Source organism: Lepisosteus oculatus, chromosome 10 (assembly GCF_040954835.1).
Source record: "Lepisosteus oculatus isolate fLepOcu1 chromosome 10, fLepOcu1.hap2, whole genome shotgun sequence".
Taxonomy (NCBI): domain Eukaryota; kingdom Metazoa; phylum Chordata; class Actinopteri; order Semionotiformes; family Lepisosteidae; genus Lepisosteus; species Lepisosteus oculatus.
The window spans coordinates 2,821,745-2,842,560 of NC_090705.1; the positions used below are offsets into that span (position 1 = coordinate 2,821,745).

The 20,816-nt window shown below is 37.9% G+C and overlaps 1 long non-coding RNA gene across 1 annotated transcript in view; it reads right to left on the reverse strand.

The window, feature by feature from the left end:
- LOC107078661 (uncharacterized) overlaps nt 1–20,816 on the reverse strand; it is a 46,267-nt gene that overhangs the window by 2,722 nt on the left and 22,729 nt on the right. The window contains exons 2-3 of the long non-coding RNA XR_001479615.2: nt 10,938–11,056; nt 7,180–7,248 (exon numbers count right to left, since the gene is read on the reverse strand). This is a non-coding gene — a long non-coding RNA (uncharacterized lncRNA). The remainder of the gene's footprint in view (nt 1–7,179; nt 7,249–10,937; nt 11,057–20,816) is intronic.

Here is a 20,816-nt window from a genome sequence, read left to right on the forward strand (position 1 = left end):
GCACTGGGGGGGGGACATATACAGTATTAACTGCACATTCTAGCATTCTCTTTATTGCAATCCTTCGGATTGTTGAGATCTTGTATTTTTAAGACAATTTTCCAAATACATTAAAAAATTAACCCAAATCATTTTTCCTGGTTGTAATACCAAAAGTCATAGTTGTGGCAATGAAACTAAAGGCCTGTATCCATCAGAGGATATCCTTCAGGATGCATGAGAAGAGGAGAAGATGAAAAGCATTTAAAGATGGGCATCAAAATGTTTTTGTGAAGTTATCCCTAATCATAGTAAGGAAGAAGTAGCATTTATATAGTGATGTTTTCACCATTCTGTCATTTAGTCTACCAAAACAGAGACTGTTAAAATCACAAGCTATTTGGTATTGAAATTCTTCTGTTTTACTATGCCACACAGTGTTGCTGGCTTGCAATGTGCAGCTTCACCTTCTCCAATGTCGTTTGATCTTTGATTTCCTGTCATGCACAATGAATGTTACATTAGACTGTTCAGAGTCAGGTGGTGCACCATCTGTCATTGAGCCTGAAAACAGAAGTAACAAGACCTTAGAATGAGGCTAGTCTAATTCTTTCAAAATACTGATGTGTCGAAGTATTTCTATGAAGCATGCATATGTGCACTCAATTCTCCTGATTTTAAATATTCAGATGCTTGTTTCTGGTCCTTAAGTGTTTAACAAACATCATAATCTACACATTAAAATATAAAGCTGTTTAAATGATTTTTTTCAAATGATTTGATGGCTTTATTGATATATGATATCTCCAGGCATGATGTAAAACTACAGTACTTGTATCCAAGCCCCTTTTTTCTCCCACCCATTTCAGATTAAACGATGGTACAAATCCACTCATGATTTTTTTATGACAGGAATTTTATAATTGTAGAGTTCTTCCTAACATTGTCTGTAGAAGATAGATGTCACTGAAGTAAATTTAGAATAATACACATTTATAACTACCTTAGATTCCAGAAATAGATTGAACAAGACAACTAGAAATAGAGTCTGCATAATCATGTAATTATCACATAAATTTTCAGGTGAAAAACCTTTGCGCTAAGGAAAGTACACAGAAAAGGTTTCTGGCATGATAAAAAAAATCATTAAAAACAGGCACTTGTGCTTTTTCAGTCTCCTCTTTATATAGCCTAAGTGTGAAGGAAATCTACATTATAGTTAGTTATGTTGGTTCATAATTTCTGAAGAAATTATGTTTTTAACGGCACAGAAAAGACAAACCAAATCATTTGGTCTTTAGTATTGACAATGAATGAGAAGGTAAACACATAGTGCCTTTCCATACTTTACTAAAAATGGAAAACAATTCAGACAGCGATAAGTTGTCAAAGATGGTTTTAAAATCTGGAGAATTGTGTCCTTGACATGCCTCAAAAATGACCTTTGGGAAACATGTTTTTATATTTAGTAGAGCAGTTTAAAATATAGTATAATAAACAGAGGAAACAAAGAGGTCTCTTAGTTTCAGAGTGCATAAGCATACATAAGAAGCTGTACAAGTGAACCATTCTTCTCAGTCATGGTGGAGTGAAATAGAAGCCTTGTGTAATCTTTCTGTAAATCACGCATGCTGACAACATTTATTTTGTATGTATGAAGATAATCTGAAATGTGTATATGCATTTAAGGAATGTTATCCAAGATATATATATATATTAAAATTGAAACATTGATTTTGAATTTTCAGATGTTTAAAAACGTTTTAAAATTTCCCAAAATATACCAATCACATTGTTATCAAAATTTTAGTTGATACAGCCTATGAAAGGCTTAGCGGAGATCATTCCCAAATTGGAGATTTATGCAAATCCAGTTCTTCTTTATGGGATCCGTTTCCCAATTATTTAGGGTCAATTGTAGCGGAGCTGCTCCTGACAGGGTGGATTAATTAGGTGGTGTACAGATCTCTTCCTCTTGGAAAGAACAATTGAGAGTATCCAATTAACCTACCAGCAGGTTTTTGGAAAGTGAAATGAAATAAGAGGACCCAGAGAAAACATAAGCCAACCTATGCAGAGCAGACAAACTCCACACGTAAAACCCAGAACACTAGAGCTATAAAGCATCAGTGCTAATTTTCACACCACTGACCACTGACCACTGAAACAAAGCCAATTACAGGACCATTCTCACATCAAAGCTATTGACACTCAATTTCTTGGACAGGCAAAAATGCGGTTTAAAATGTCAATATGCAATTTAATAGATCCTGCTGTTTTAAATTACATTATCTTTTCTATAAATCGATTTACAGATTGTGTATTTTATATTATAACTTTTGAAATTGTTGCAAATGTGCAACATCTATCCATCAAAATATGCAGTTGTTAAAGAAAGACTCCAAGAAAGAGAAGTCATAGGTTCTCATTAGAATGTCATGGGACAGACTTGGGACTCCTTTTCATATGAATATACAGTAAATTCACTTCCACGTTCACTTATAAGACCTATAAGGTTTCAAACACATGTTGTCACATAGGATTTTATACCTGGGATTAAATATTCTGGATATTTTAACGTAACTACACTTTTAAAAGACTTAAACAGTTAAACAGAAATACATGATACATGACACCAATACAATACATGACACATATAGAGATGATAAGACACATGTCATTGTTCAATCATTTTTTAACTGCAGGAACTCTCAGTAGCTAGTAGCGCATGTGTAGGTGCTCCTGGAGTCAGTTCTAGGCTAAGGTGTCTTCTGTGTGGAGTTTGCATGGAATCCTTGTGTTCATGTACAGGGGATATAAAAAGTCTACACACCCTTATTGAAATTACAGGTTTCTGTGATGCAAAGCCAGAAATCAAGGTAAATCATGTCAGGCATTTTTCCATCTTTAATGTGACCTTGGAACCAACAAAATTCAAGAGAAGAGCAAATAGATAATTATTAGGAAAAATAATTGAAATGAAAAAACCTACAACACCCTGGTTGCATAAGTGTGCACACCGTTTTATAATGGGGGCCGTAGCTGTGTTCAGAGTTAACCAATCACATTCAAACCAATCATGTCCAAAGGTAAGTAGCATACACCTGCCATCAATGAAAGTGATTCTGATTAACCCCAAATAAAAATCAGCTGTTTCTGTAGGATTTCCTTGAAACTGCAATGGTCAGCAAGGAGCTGACAAAAAATCTATGGGATCTTATTGTTAAAAGGTACCAATCAGGATTGGGGTATAAAAGAATATCAAAGGAAATTGATGTACCATGGAGCACTGTAAAGACTACCATCAATAAGTGGAGAAAATGTGGCACCACAGGGACATTGACAAGATCAGGGCAACTCTCCAAAGTTGATGACAAGACAAGGAGGAAAACTTATCAGGGAGTCTACCAAGAGGCCTACAGCTAAATTAAAGGAGCTGGAGGAATTTCTAGCCCGTCTAAATTTTGCAAAAAAATACATTCAATCATCCCAAACCATGTGGGAAAATGTCTCATGGTCTGATGAGACAAAGGTTGAACTTTGTGGCCTTAATTCTTAAAGATATGTTTGGCGCAAAGACAACACGGCTTATCATCCAAAGAACACCATACCTACTGTGAAGCATGGTGGTGGAAGCATCATGATTTGGGGCTGCTTCTCTTCAGCTGGGACAGGGGCTCTAGTCAAGATAGATGGGATAATGACTAGCTCCAAATATCAAGATATTTTGGCACAAAACCTGCTGGCCTCTTGTCAGAAAGCTGAAGATGAAGAGGAATTTCACTTTCCAACATGGTAATGACTCAAATCACACATCCAAGTCAACCAAGGAATGTCTTCAGAAAAGGAAGAGCAAAGTCTTGGAATGGCCCAGTCAGAGCCCAGACCTCAATCCCATAGAAAACCTGTGGAATGACCTAAAGAGGGCTGTGCACAGGAGATCCCGTGGCAATTTGAAGGAGCTTAAACTATTCTGCAAGGAAGAGTGGGATAAAATTGCAAAGTCCAGGTGTGCAAAGTTGATAGAGACTTATTCACAAATACCTACTGCTGTAATAAATGCAAAAGAACTAGTGGGGGGGGGTGCTTATGTTTTTTAATTTCAATTTTTTTTCTTAATAATTCTCTTGAATTTTGTTGGTTGCATTAAAGATGGAAAAATGTCTGATTTCTGGCTTTACATCACAAAAACCTGTGATTTCTCAATGTCAATAAGGGTATTCAGACTTTTTATATCCACTGTATGCTTTCTATGCATGGTCTTCCCAAGGCCCTGCAATACACTGGCATGCTGCCCACTGTAAGGGCATTCCTCTGCTCCAGTCTCAGCTTGTTCCCTCTGGTTCTGCAATAGGCTCCAATGGGCCTCACCAGGACAAGTGACGTACTGGTAAAAGACAGACGGACAAATTGCAAGTACAAAGTTTGTAACACAGCTGTTTATAAGACTGTAAACACCTATAAGTGTAGGTCTTCGGTGCCTTTTTGATTTAGAAGTGCATTGTGTTAACTGGTTGCTGCTGTGCGTATCGGACACAGACTGTATTTGATAAAGCAATTAAATTCAATTGGATAAAACAGATTTATGATGTTTGATTAGATGTTTTGCTTTTGAACACCAAAAAATAAAGCTGAATGTATTTATATCCTTTCTTTCAGACGCTGAAAGAATATATGAGTACTGTATATGAGTGTGTTTTCCTTCTTTCTGAATGTTCTGAACTATGAACACTATTTCTCTGTTACACTGCTGGATGGTTTTACAAATTAGTGTTCTACGGGATTTTTCTTCAGAGATCTTCTTGAAAATTTAATGTCATATTTGCTGAAAGCAGCCACAGTTGTGGTACAAAACTGTGAAAACTGTCAGCATGTAATATAAGTCGAGTATCGTTAACTGACAGGAGGGCAATTAAGTTACCAAGTGTGCAGCAAAGTTTGGTGTTAGATCAGTGGCTCATCTTTCACTCTCTGGAACACAGCCCTACAATAGAGCGTAGCTCACACAATTTAATCCTCCTCCACATTCCACAGATTATTATTAGATGTTTTTATGTTTTATTGAGATGTTAAAATATGTTTGGACTGAGCAAGATTCCATAAAGGGCTGTTATTAATATGGTAAAGACTGTGGGATGAAACGGAGCTTTGCCTGAAGTTCATCCTCATCTTCAAAAAATATATCCCCTGTTTTATAAATCTTTGACAGCAGCATTGGGGGATCAAAATATGACTCTTTTAGGCAATTTAAATCATGATTATAATGCCTTATCAATTCATTTTATACCACCTCTAAAGTGCAATAAAAGGTCTTACATTGTTACACAAAGAGTCAGGCCCTCTTCCTAAAAGATTTGCTTGCAATTTTTAGTAATTGTGCATTAAATGAACATATCACCTCGCGTGCCACTTGCAAACTAAAAGCCTGACACTCTCCGTCCCCCACAGAAATCTTCCTTCAAGTACCAGGTTTACATTTTGTGATTGGCAGATGGTTCGAAGACTTTGTGAAACCAAGGTCTGAGCCTCTGTGTCATTTCTATTACATCTTGTCAGTTACTTGATTCTCCTGCACATAAAATAGCTAAAAGAATGAGAAAGTTCCAGTATATATTTTATTAATTTAATGCTAGCAACTATATACCATTAACAATGCACTTTTTCTTAATGAATATTTGTTCTATTTTGCTTAAATTGTTTACTCATGCATTAATTACTGGCTTCAGAACAAAGGAATTTCACAAACTATGATAAGCAAAAGTTCTAGATTTGCTTACTTTAACATTAGATGGAGTGGAATTAGTAATAATTAGGGTCTGAGAAACAGCTGATTAGATTTATGCACAAATGCAGATGGAGAGTGAAACTTTCTTGCTGTAATCAGCTCTGTTTATGATTGTTGGGAAAGCAAGTTACTGTATGATCTACTGAACTGGTGACAAATGCCTTTCCTTATTTGTTTTGTTTTTTTTTTAATCCCAAATCAGTATTTCTCAAGGCAGCCAATAAAATGAATCATATTACACACCACAAGAAATATGTCAAAAATAATCATGTTTACTCTGACAGGAAGCATTTATTTTGGGGGCAATGTATTACAATTTCAAATGCTTGTTCTGAGAGAGCAACAGATTTACCTTATTCGTTGGATAAAATGTGTGTGGTATACAAATGTTATTTACGGGACTTTTTTATCTTTTTTTTCTTACATTAAAACAGATGGTTCCTTATGTGATGCCAGGAAGCGTCAGTTAAGTCAGTTGGCTTGGTACTGGTGGCTTGCATCCAATTTCAACAACAGGATTGGAGAGTGAGAGCAACAGTGCAGTTTGCTATCTTCAGATTCAATGCGAACAGAAGGAAAACAAGCTGTACATACTGTTGCACATGTTTCCTTCTTTTCACGCCAAAGAAGGTCATGATGTGTTATGGTTTCTTTGTCGATCTAATGGCTCAGTTATGTGGAAATCTGTAAATAAAAACTCTCATGACAACTGTCTTCACTGAACGTGTCTCACAGGGGTGAATCTCTAGACACAAGACATGAACTAGATGTCAGATGCTGATCAAATGCACTTTGACCAAAATACTTCAAATGCTTACGGATGAGTCATTAACAGGTGATCAAATATTTATGACGCATGACTTCTTCACGACTTCTAATGACTTCTTTGTAGCAACAAAAAAGTGATTGATAATTGATAATTGATTGTTAGAGTCCTTCAACGGAATATGACACGCAAAACTATGCCTGTTTTACAGCATTTCAAACTGACGAATGAGTGTTTCAGAGTGTAAGGAACAACACAAAACTGCATTTGACCTGAGTATATTTCACTCCTGGGTCAGTTTTGGTTCCCTGTGTTGCAGCAAAATGTGAATTCAGAAATCCCCGCAATTGCTTTTGAACAATAACCTTGTAAAAAGGCCTGCTCCTTCCATATGGTTTTATTTGTGTGCATCTGGCACAGTTAGAGGCATACAGTAACCAACATATATTTCCAGTTTTATTATCACCTCCAGAAAGAGACAGAAATGTGAAAATTGAAGCCAGAAGGTTTGTATCACAGGATTAATTAGGCAGGGCCAAGTGGAGTCACACTCCTCCCGGCTGTGCTCTCGTACCAAGCAGAATCTCTTCAATTACACAGTGCACAAAGCAATTAAAACCTCTGTTTCTTTTTTGTCCTATGGTGTTACCTGTTACTAGATCTTCTTTCTCTTTCCCTTCAGAATCCTCCAGGGGCCTGAACTGGCTTGAGGTTTAATCTGTAGGTAGATAATTACAATTGATCAATTGCTGGCCTGGGTAAAATGATTTTGTTCCAATATCAGAGACTGTTTTGCAAATGCACTTCTAAACCCGAATGCAGTTATTTGAATGAATGTTGTTATATTGCATGTCACTATACATACATATATTCCAATGTATATCCTAGATCAATTTTTAATTCTCCTGTGCAATTCCAGTTATGAAAACAACATAAACGTGAACAATGTGAGACATGTTCACAGACATGATTGGCAGCCACTACCCCCTTCATTGCCTCTCATGAATATGGTTGAGGTCTGTATGATTTCTCACAACTCACGGCAGCTTTCAGGAGAAAACACAAAATCACAAAAGTCACCCCACTCACCATATTGACCACAGATTCTTTTTTTTGTGTGTGGGAATATAGATATCTACAGTACCTGTGCTATTCCTACAGTACGTGTACGCACACAAAGAACTACAATTAATCATCATCATCATCCTCACAGTCCCACTATTATGCATTATCCACCACTGAATAATACATTTCTTTCTACAGTACACAATACAAGCTTATTACATAACACTTCAGTATGTTTATTTATTGATAACACTGTCATACAGTATTCCATTTTTTACCCAGATTTTTTCCCAAGTTCTGGGTCATGCAAAAGAAAGCTTCTTGGTCATTGTGACACTCTTATAATTTTATTTACATACTCAGACTTATTCCAATCCTATCTTATTCTAAAACGTGGGCACAATTTTAATAGGCAGCACCTGAATATAAGCTTTCTGTTGCTAACCTGTAAGATTAAGTACACAGTTCTTGCAAAAATTACTTTCAGTTTCAATGACGACAGAAAGTAAACAAGATGAAAACAGGGACACACAATAAGTGAGGAGGAGACTGCAACAGACAACTGAAAAATAACTTGTTTCCCTAAAAAACTTTGTTATCCTTATTCTTTTCCTCATCCTGATCTTCGAGCACAATACTATCTTCTTTCTCTACCATGCCATGTCATCTTTTGTGTTCTTGGTATTTGAGGCTCCTCCATTTTCCAATAAGCAGAAACAGTAAATCATTTGTTTTTAGAGCTTGCACTTCTGGGAGGACTGCATCCCTTTCGTTTAAACCAGAGGGGTTTTAATCAGCACGTACAACTCCAATGAGCAATTAACCGGGCGGTTGAGACTGGACCAGGTATGTTCCAAATGTTACAGTAAGTTACACATGACTGGGCACACATCTAGGCGCAAGGACTCTGGGGAGGGAGTGTCTGGTGGCTATCATCTTGGAGCCTACAGTAATCCTCATAGGAACATTCTGTTATTATTAATAGTGCAATGTCAGTGTCTAATAGAAAAGAAACGATAGCAGATCTAAAAGGCTTAAGACTTGAGGGCAACTCTCCCATTTTATAGCTCTCATTGTCTGTTACAGTGAATGAGCTCTAGCTTCTCCAGTAGTACCTTTAGACCCAACGATTCAGCCTGCAGTTCTGCAGCACAAGGTCAGGTATCCCCATGAGAAAAATCTGTAAAGCCTTTGGTGATGCTGCTAATTGATAAATCACACTTCCCGAGTCACAGATCTGAAGCAAAGATTCAAGGCCCACTCACGTCCTGAAAATAAGCGGTGAATGAGGAATATCACATATTGCGCTTTGGTTTCTATCCTTTCAGAGCTGCTTAACTGAACACCTTTCATTGCAGGTGCTTCCGTAAACAGAAACACAGCACTCAGCAGTGTGCACATCTAACAGTTTTAAGAGGCTATAAAATACTATCATAACAGTATTCTGGGAAATGATTAAGAGTGACATAGGATTCCAAATGGGGCCTGATCTGTTTGCTGTGGAGTATTGGAGTGTGTTTAAATAGAGCAATAGGATACCAAGCAAACATATGGGGAAAATGGCTACATATCAGATTTGACTCAGTTTAAGCAAATATTTGCTCGAGCTTTATGGGCAGCACTGAGGTTTGCAGATTGCCTTCTATTTCAAAAAAGGATCTTCACAAAATGCTCAGGGGTTACTGAAGCCACCATCTAGATTAAATAAGCCAATTGAACACTATTTTAATGGTAATTAGAGATTTTAAAAATGATTTTAAGGAATTTGTTAGTAATTCTCTTCAATCTCAAACACATAATTACTGTGCCATTAAATCTAAAGCTTGAATGCGCTCTCGGGCAACTGTAAATGTCTCTTCTTTTATAAAAGTAAAAGTTAAATATTAAAAATAGTGCTTAATATTGGAACTACTAGTGACTGAGGGAATAGACATCTCTCAAAAGCAGTTTGTACTTTATTCCTTTCACTATTGTAGAAAGTCACAAATTTTATATATCACTCTTTGCCTTGCAATTTGTTAGCTTTGGCGATTACAGAATGCTTGAGAAGAAATATGAGCATTGCTTTGAAGCTACAGTAAGTGCAAATCTCTTTGTAAATCACTTTCCTTTGTTTCAGGTCTTCTCCTTTTGTAGGAACTCGTCATTTCAGTAATGTTTTTTTTTTTCCCACATCGTATTCTATTAAAATATTGCCAACAGCCATAATCAGCTAAACACTGGAAAATATAAGACTTTGAGCCATATTAGTTGGCATTTAGTAGATTATAAATGTAAGTATGGAACAGTAATTAGCTTAGGGTTCTCCGATTTGTGATAAACCACTACGTTGTCCCACATATCAGCCACAATTGTTTCTTTCAGGATCTTCCCTGCTCCTCACAGCCCAGTGATCAGCACATCCTGTTACTGTCCACCTCCAGGCTGGACACGAGATTGATGGCTATTTATTGTCTCGTTGTTCTTTTGCTGCCCAGCTCTTGTATCACCATGCATGCTGGTCATCTGCCAGGCCTCGTCGGGTGGCACTTCCAGAGTTGATCGCAGAGGCTGCCATCTTTTACTTTCTTCATCACGAAACCCTTGTAGCTTGGAGCGTTTTTGGCAACATATTTTATTCACATAATATTGAGATAAGAAACAGCTGCTGGATTCCATTTCGGTTTGTAAATCAAGAGCAAAAATGTGAAAAGTCTCCTTCCAACCAAAAACAAACACTGACACTGCCAAAGTACTGCAAACACAAATAACATCCACTAATGCACACATAAAATAAAACTTATTTAAATTATGCACAGCAGTGCAACATACGATTGCATATCCTTTAGTCATGCACACATTTTCTGACATTTTGCTAGCAAAACCATCAAACCACCAAATTTTACCAGCTGTGAATGACTTGTTTTGAGACACATACTTAAGAGAAAACTAATGTGCTCAATGGTGATAAGATGTGATAGCAGTTCTACAAGAGTGTGTAGTTCTTTAAAAATATTTTAAGACTCATCACTGAGAGACTGTACAAACATGTCTTTATCAGATATTGACATTCTGTGGCACATGTGACCTGAACAACAGCACAAGACAAAATCAACTAGTAAACAGCACCCCAGTCCTCTCTCCTCTGCAAGAAGACCATATGATAAGGCAATACATACTGTATTGTACATCCATCAATTCACCCATCTATTTTCTAAATTGCTTTAACCAATACAGTGTTGCAGGGAAAGTCTGAAAGACAGGATACTCCCTGGATGGGGTGCCAGTCCACTACAGGGCACACAAACACACACACACATGCACTCAGGCCAGGGCCAATTTTACAGAAGCCAATTAACTTACCAGCATGTCTTCGGACTGTGGGAGGAAACCGGAGCACCCGGAGGAAACCCACGCGAACGGGCGGAGAACAGCCACAGCACGGCAAGGCATCAGCGCCAAGCCCTGCTTCATCGTGCTGCCTGAAGGCACACATATCAAGGTAATTATAAAGCCCATTGGCATACAAACACAAACACAGCAAGTATAAAGGGTTTGTTCAAGCTACAGAAAGTAAAGAATAGCAATAGGCTTGTTATTTCAAGACACCATAAAAGGGATTAAGTAGCCAGGCTGATTCCTGTTATTAAAGTGGTGTGTGGGCTCACTGACTGGCAACACCGACTCCCATCACGGGACACAAAATACAACCACGTCCCAGCTTGTCCCCAGAGGTAAGGTTCATAAGCAGCCTCTGGACCAGGTCAGAGGCACTGCTCTCCTGCCAACATTGCCAGCACCTTTTGATTGAAAGTGACCCATGGGAGAGAGATGGCAACAAGGCTGCTCTCCCATACAGTGTTATGATCACGCATTTCAGAATGCAAACGGGTACATGTCATGGAATCCTCCTCTGAAAACCTGACGGAAAAGCCAGACACACCAGGAAGCACTCCAGGTGCAGTACCACCTGCCCGGACATGATGCATTCTGGTAATCTGTCAAACCATGCCGGATGGCACTCGGAGTTCAGACTTGATCACCACAGCTGCTAGTCTTCCTATTTATCCCCCAAACCCCTCTCAGCTTGGGGCTGTTTACAGTCACATCCTCCGCCAGAAGTACGAGTCCTACGGGGGGGGAAATTAGTTTTCTAAACCCCATTTTATCTTTAGGCTGTGCCTTCTCTTGTATTTTCGGATGCACTGTATCCAGTCCAGCCAAAAACAACCCATGTCTGCTAGCAGTGTGTTGCTGGAACTGTGTAAATCAGTAGAGAGCTCATGTTGTGATTTTTTATAGTCTAAAAAGGGTGTCAGACTCACTCTTGGAGATCGCAGTCCCTGTTGGTTTCCCTTCCAACCTGAGTAGCAAATTAAAAAATTAACCTGATTATTCTGGGACCCAGATGTAACGTAAAGTTTTTAACAACTGATTTCTCAAAACACTCACTTCATTAAAGGTACAGTTAAAATACCACAGAGCCAAGTTACATCTATTACACTTACGTAATCAATTAAACAATTACACCCATGATGCAACCTCGAGCTCGGGTTGGAAAAGGAACCAGAAGACACTAGGCCCACCGGGAGCTGACACCCCTGGTCTAACCTTTTGTTGCAGATGGAATTTAGAACCTTACTTTCATTCGGTTAGTTTAATAGAAACGGCTGTTTCGAAAACATCTACAGCACTGCTGGAATAAACTTCTTCTGCATCCTCAAAGGATTTATGAACAAAGGACTTAAAAATAAAACATGCACAAGATTATTGTTTTTCAACTTGAAAACTTTGAAATTCTCTTCTATTCTATGAACAGTAGCAATATGTGATTTCACTCATTTCTTAGGTGGGCGTAGCCTCAAAACCCCTAAGGGAAACTGGGTAAGATGGTGAGCGAACAGTTTCACCGTGATTCTGGGAAGAGGGCCTTTAAGGAGGGAATGTATTAAGCATCTAAATGGACACCACAGCGCTGGTTGTGGGGTGTACACATGCACACCAGGCCCATCACCTGTAGGAGCACTGACTCTCAGTGGAGGGTATTACCTCTGTTCTCACCACTGTCATTAAAATATCCAGCTGGTGGGGCAGAATATGTCCTCAGCAGCCCTGAGAAATAAGAGAAGCGTTTGAGCCCAAATAAAAAAAAAATTAAATAAGCAAGGCAGCAGAGGAGAGTCACAGCAAAACACAGCCCTCGGTAGCGTCAAGCACACCTAACTGTCTTTGTGGGAATCTGAAGCCTGTCGCAGGGACCACTGTTGCAGAGGGCAAGCATGCCGCAGACTCAAAAAACATATTTTCACTGCCACTGCCAAGAGAACCAAGGACTGTAACCCAGAATGGTAAGGTAGCTCTTTTAGCAGGTTCAGTGTTTCAGTAACAGATATAAGAGGAACTACAGCTGACACTGACAGAGGAGAAGCCAGTTATCCCTCTAGTTGAACACTTCCGTGCCCAAAATCCACAAGGAGGTCCCGGGAGATCAAAGTCAGACTGAAAGGAAAGATACTGACTTTGCATCCCCTTCTGTTGAGTGCAGATCTGAAGTTGTGCCTGTGTTGATCTCGAATGTGTAAAGGAAAATAAGCAACCTTCAGGCCTACGATAACCATCCAGTCACAGGATTGAACAGCTGGAGCCACTTGGCAGATGACCTGTAGGGAACCATCCCCTTTGGAAACTGGAAAAATATCCCAGAAAAAACCCTCATGGCAGTCCCAACGTTGTAGCTGCTGAAAATCCCTGATGTCCAGAAACTGTGTAGCAGAACTGGGTCTGGGTCAGGAGGAGTAAGGCAGGGGCACATTGTTGACTGAACGCTATACTAGGGAATTTCCATCTCTCAAAAGGCTATCAGATCTCAGAGGAAGTAATGCAAGTATAGACTCTGAGATATACTGTATCTTTGGAAGGAATAGGTCATACCAGTGCTGAGGCTGAAATGATCAACCCATTTATTCTAATCTTCAAGAGCAGAGGGTCAGACACAAATGACAAGGCTGGGTCTCAATAGGCTGAATTGGTGTAGGTCTTAGTAATGCTTCAGTGATCATGCATTTCCTCACTGGTGATGACTATTTTCCATTCCTGTAAAGGAACAAATGGAACTCCATTCACTAACAACAATTTTCAGAACACTTAACTCTTTCATCAGCTCTATCATCTTATAGGAAGGCAGACTGTAGCTGTGAAACGGTCTGCAGGTGATTCATGCAGACCCTGGACAGGCAGATTTGCTAAGATCTTCTTTTAAGATTCACAACTGACTCCCAGAGGCTGCAGAAAAGATTTGAGTTTTTCAGTACTATAAAATCAGATGCCAGAATAGGCACAGGACAGATCCAAATGTTCTATTAATCTTGGCCTACAGTGCATGGAAGAATGCAGTGCATGAAGCTGCAGCATAGCATGGTTTGTAATTTTTCAATTCTTTATCGCAACAGGTAGTATTGCAATAAAATGCGACCCCATAACCTCACGCATAGTTGATTGAATCGCCATCAAATGTACAGAATATTACCTCACCTGCTGCATAATGACCTGCATATAAGGCTTTCTTTACTTGCTATTATTTTGTTACTACTTTGTTGATATCATATTACTTAACTTGGCTGGATATACAGTAGTTTAGAAACCGAGGAGTTTGCTTTTAGTACACTTGCACAAAATTCAGTTTCTGAACTGTTCAATTCCACCATCAGTGTGTATGTCTGTGATGCGGTTTCTGTGACAAACAAGCTTATCTCTTTACATGCGAGCATTAATACACAAACATCCCTGATTCCTTTTTTTAATTATATAATGTTAGCCAGTTGACCTTGGACCCCTAGAGGTTTCTTTTCTCCTTACTAAGGAGTTTTTGGTTCCTCTCCTGCGTTGTCTTCTAGTCTTCTGTTCTGTATTCACAAAATGTATGGCTACTTCCATTGTTAAGCGCCTTGGGGCCACCTTGTTGTGAAAGGCGCCATATAAAAATAAAATTGAATTGAATTGAATAGAAAAATACATAATAAAAGAAGAACACGAACTATTTTAAATCTGCAAACAGGATGAGGCCATTTGGCCCATCCAACCTGTTTGGCATTTTAGTAGCAAACTGAGCTGTGGGTTTTTCCAGTGGTTTCAACAGCATGGCTAAAAAGCTTGTTTCAGCAGAGTTCCAGCTTTGGGCTTAACGGGATGGATGGCCTTCTTCTGTGGCATTTCTTATGTTCCTGACTCTCATAGCCCTCTGTGTAAAAGTGACTCCTGTTCCCAGTGTTAAATGTGCTTTCCCTTAGTATGCATTTATGTTCAAGAAGTCCGATGACCTGCCCTGTCACTCTTCTCTGGTCTGATTCCCGCTGAGCAAGTCCAGATGTTTGCGTCGTTGTCATCACCCCCTCCACCCCATGGCCCTACCAATAAGCATCCCTATCAAGGAATCACAAGTTCAGAACAGAATTAAGGAATTGTCATTGGTAACAAATGTTTGTTTGTTTTTGTGTGGGGAGAAGCACAATCACACAGAACATTTCAGTCTGCTAAGAAGCAGCTCTTGAAAAACAAAGCCAGAAACAAGGAGAACAGCTTGTGCTATACTTGTCTTCATTTTAACTGAAGCTGTAAATTGACAGACTTCCCTTAAGAACATGTCAGATTATTAAGATTTAATGGAGGAATTACTATCATTAACACAATATGAATGATTTTGAGGCCAATGATGAGCTATTAATTTAACATACTCTTCCTGTAATAATATTGAGACGGACTGTCTGCTAGTTATTAGATTATAATTAGCTTTTGCAATCTGTATGGAATCTAAGGGACTGTAACATGTACTGTATGTTGAAAGTGCCTCAATGTAATCAACAATGACTAAGAATAGTTTTAATTCCTGGACATTTTGACAGCAATATTCCCTATACAACATTCGAATGAGAAACTGTTGGTTTTATGTTTACGATTAATAAAGTTTTGTAAATGCCCTTGATTGATCACCAGTTCTTAACTGCTCGTTTTGTTTTTAAATGGGGCTAAAACAGAAACCCTGATACCAAAATACAATACATACACAAACACAGCAAAATCATTATACACACAATGCAATAAATGATCACATCCAGTAACAAACAATTAAAATATATAATTAATGTTTTATTTGTTTCCATGTTTGAATTAGTTTTTTTGTACTAATGGAAACAAATCTTTCATTCTGGATCTCTTTAGTGTGTATACAATTAAAGGTTATTTCACCTGGGGTAATGATAGATCTGTGGTTGATAATATGTGATACTAATCTAGAATGCAGCTTCTGTAAAATTCCTGAAAGCACTATAAAAATGCAATTAATAAAAAAATAAAAACAAAAAAACAAATCACAGGGTATGTAATCTGTCTTTTGTTTCCTGTCAATATCACCTCATTTCTAACACTTGAAATTTGTTCATATACCAATAACACAGAACAATCCTCATCTGCTCCTGGCAGCAGTGTGTTTTCACCCTGCAAAGGCAATCAGCCCAGTCAACCACATCACCCAGTTCAGTCCAACCTGCAAAGGTACTTCCTCAGCTGTTTCAACACACACATGAAAACATGTGTGACTCCAGTGCACTCAGTAAGGCATGGCGTGTGGGGGGATATCAGCAAACAACGCATTTGCTTTCAGGCAGCACCACTGGCAGAGTGGTTGTCTTTGTGGCATCGCAGTTGTCAGGCCTTGAGTTTGAAAAGCCTTCTGCGTGGCCCCTTTTGTGTTCTCATGGCCATGTGTTTTTTCTCCGAGTGCTGCAGGTGCCTCCCACTGGCCCAAGACACACTTTATAAGTTAATTGACGTGAATTGTTCACCTTATGCATATGCATCTTGCGATGAACTGGTATCTCATTGAGTGGGTTGGGCCTTGTACTGGACTTAGCAGTTCTCAAGAACAAATTTGCGTGGACAGAAATATGATGTATTTGATGTGGATTTATCATGTGCTATTTCAATCCTCCCTTTATTATTTCAAAATTCTTTTTAAGTTAATGTAGAATCACGAGAAGTTAATCTTAGATTCTGCTTTTGCTATGAATTATTAAAAGGATTAATTGCCATAAGAGTTCATTTGAAAAGTGCGATCACCCCAGGGTTTAACAGAGAAAGCGCCTGCGGTGAGCTCTCTGTTTAAACCTGAGAGGTGGTTAGCATTCAGCGAATGAACTCTTGCAGTGTTGTATTACAATGATACACCTCCCCTGGGGTCTGTTTAGATTCAGCCGAATTATATTTTACCATACAAATGATAGAGACTAATCCTTATAAATGGACTAAAACCAAATAAAACCAATTTACAGTGCTAAACATTTTTACAGTCATTACATGACTTTGATGTCAGATGTATTTGTAGTGTTTCTTTATTCTTTCCATTTACCAGTGCCTCTGTTGAAAAAGAGCCATTTACTTTTCTGTACTTTGCTGTCCAGGGTGTAAAGACATCCTCAGGTCATTATGTATAGCGTGCTGTACAACTGGATGGCCTCTACACAGGCAGTCCCTTTGGCCAGCTTCCAGAGACTGAGGTTTTCCATAATGTGACAGAATAGGTCTCAGTAAAAGATGTCAGGTACTTGTTCCCAATTTCTGGGTCCCTATACTTATCATATTGGAAGAGGGGCTACTGTATTACCTTTTGACACTCCAACATGTGAGGGTGAAAAAACATGAGTCACTAGGAGGTGTTCTGCTTATCATGCAGCTTAGTTAAAAGGTGAAAATCAGGACCCAGAGGGCTGTTCTTTGAATAAGTCCTGGTGAAAAGGTCCCTTTCCACTTTAATGTTCTATGTTCCATGACATGTACAGTACATTCCCAATTTCATCATATAAGACTGCATTACAATTAACATCTGAAATTGGTGGCAGCAGTGGTGACACAGTGCCTTTTAATGTTTTTAAAAATCTAGGTCATATTGTTTGTGTAGTTTTTGTGACCCTTACATACAGTATCCAGGGTAAGTTCCTACACCTCCTAACTTTTGACAGTTATATTAATCACAATGCCGTGCACATAGTGAGAATGACAATAATTTTCCAAAAAGAAGAAAATATTATACATACAAAATGAAACAAACGCGAACAGAAAATTCCAAACTCACCACAGACGAAGACGTTCAGAGGTGCCTTTCCTTTTCATTTTCAAAAATAATGCTTCATTTAAATCTAATCAGTATTAGTTACAGAGCTTTCATACATATGCATATTTGAGGATTGAAGGTTGATTTAGTGTTTTATATTTAGTTTTTGTGTGTTATGGGGTTATAAAATATTTTGGAATATGAAAACAAGAAAATGAAAAGAGCATAAAAATGTGCTGATCACTTGCACTTGTGTGGCAATGTTGAAAATATTCAGATCACTGTGGAACATGTCCTGTTGATTATATTGCTGATAGCCCACAGTTTGTCACTGTTCTTTCCAGCTACATCATGTAACAGCAGGAAACCCTGATTACTTAATTGCTTGTAAGAACTCATTAAATCTTCCTATCCATCATAAGACGTTTGGTAAATATCAACCAAAGTGTGGAGCAATGCATCAGAGATCCATCACTACTGCCTATAGTTCAGCATGCAGCAGTTCTATCACAAAAGTTCCTCAAAAGCATTTTAGTGAAGAAAAAAATATATTAACAGTCTTATTTTTAATAATATTTGAAATATTCTGAGTAGAATTAGTGTCAGAATTCATGAACTGTGCAATGTATATGAATACCTCAAAGGGGTACAATAATAGGCATTATATTATACAGTACCTATATAAGTGTTTATTACAAAATAAGGACATAAAAGAAAGGATGAATAATTAATCATGAATTTGTCAAGAGACAAAAAATACAAAGATCACACCACTGCAAAATCACATCCAGCAAAATGGGCTGATTAAATCAAAGCATATGCAGGTGCCAATTTCAATTAGGGTAGCAGAAAACAGAAAGTTAAGGCAGAGAGTGATATGGGGGTCTCCACTGAGCAGCATGTATACCACATTCCTCGCAAATGTACCTGTATCTCATTGGCCATGAGCCCTCCACTCTCACACCGATAGAAATGTGCACGGCTAACCAGGTTAGAATCAAGAACTGCACCTTAAGTGTTAGCCAAGCATGCAACTGCATTGCCCAAAGGCCAAGATAAACTCCATGCTTATTTTTTTATTTGTCTCCTGTAAGAAAATAACATTTTGGATTGCATCATTACGTGGGTATTTACGAGTAACTGCTATGGCACTGCAATTCAAAAACACTGAAAAATAGATCAGTGTGTTTCAGTGGAAGCTCTATAAGATTTCACCTCTGAACTATTTTGTCATCTCTAAACTAATCGTAGAGGAAAAACTCTGATTTACGCACTTGCAAAGAAACTCACATGATTTCCTGGAAAATAAGTCTGTGTCTGCCCCAAACGTTTTATTACATTTTATTTTAGAAACTGAACTTTACAATAATGCTGGTTATCTATTGGTGTAGTGAGGAGGAGTAGAGAAAGCCAACATTCAAATACAAACTTTCGTAAGTTCAGAAAAGAAAGGGATTTTATCATATTTCATAATCTTACAAGACTGAAAATGTCGACTCCTGTGCTGAAAACAAGATCATGTAAATTCAGTATTTTTTTTTTTTTACATCAAATATACAGCTGGGTTTGACAGTAGCAGGCTTTTTGGCACTGTGGAACCATATGCTTGGTGCCAAGAAAACCATTGATTTGCATTTCTTTTATAGCATTTTAAGAATGCTAAAATGCCCTTTTTTGAATAAAAATGATCTAAATTTGAGTGTTGCAATTAATCAGAAGTGAAATATATCAGTTCATGAAAAGTACTAATTCTGGTTCAGGATTTCTGGAAAGTAGGAGTAATTATTTATGGTACAACATCTGCAGTGAGCTTTCATTCCAGTTGATGAATGTTCCTTCAAGCTCTTATGGTTTGGCTTCATTGAAAATGGCTTTGAATAAAAAAAAAAATTAATAGCAAAAAATATATTCTGTGATGAGTTACAAATGCTATCAGTCATTTGACATCAAAGCATACTTAAAATTGTTCTTGACAATAATACTTTTCCAGCATCCAGAATGGTGGTTTAGTTTGATACTTGACAAAATGCATGCGCCATTCACATTTCTTTGGAGAACATTGTACCACAAAGTACTTTTCAATGTGGTATCAATACCTGAAAATGAAGCATGTGTTTAATGTATTCAAGGACACTTTACACCAGGGAATATGGCTTTCCAAATGCATTACACTTTCATACTTTATATTTTATTGTTCACTTACTGTATTTATCTTTTCAAGGCATTCTGGGAGAAAGACTGAGGGCAGCATGGCGACGTAGTGGTGAGCATTGACATCACAAACCTGATTGAGTTGATAGCCTTCCCAGGCAGTTCACATAATCCTCTCCCACAGGAATGTCCATTGTCTATTGCTAAGAAATTTATATATATCGTAGCCCTAAAAACTAGGCATTTTGTTATTGCTGTTTGTTGTTGTTTTCTACTTTCTTCCTTTTTACTATACCTTCTTTCCTTTCCCCTTTTCTCTTTTACTGCTTCATCATTGTATTGTAATTGTATTTTATTCCGTTTTAAGATTAAGGGTTGGTAATTTATCACTTGGAAACTTCGGTTGTTTATCTTCATGTATTGTACCACAAGATTTAGGTATAAACAGATGTAACTATGTTCTCCTAAAACAAGTTTGATATTGTGTTTAAATTCAAAATGTCAAAATAATTTCAGATTAACCTGTAGAGTTCAAATGTAGACGTTACTTTAAAAAGGGAAGATCTAACTGTAACACACTAAGGAAACTAAGCCTGCAAAAAACTTTAATGACCATCGTTAATGAAAAATGACCGTAGCTCATAGTTTAAAACTTTTTTCCTCTTATGCCTTGCACTTTCTACTGTTTTAGGGGGGGAATCAAGCACTGTTTTTTGAAGGGTAATGACTTACAAAATGCCTTTCATCAAAGAACTCATTAACAATGAACATTAATTAAAAAAATAAATTAGTAAACATCAATATCAAATCTCAGTACTCTGGAGCTGAATACATTATGTACAGTAATGCTATTTGAAAGGAAGATGAGCACCTCCATGGGAATCGTTTAAACCTCTTACCTCTTAGGCAGTTGCTTATTTTGCAACTCTTTGTTGTTAAACAACAAAGAGAATTGGCTCTCATAATGTTATATTAATCAGCAAATTAAT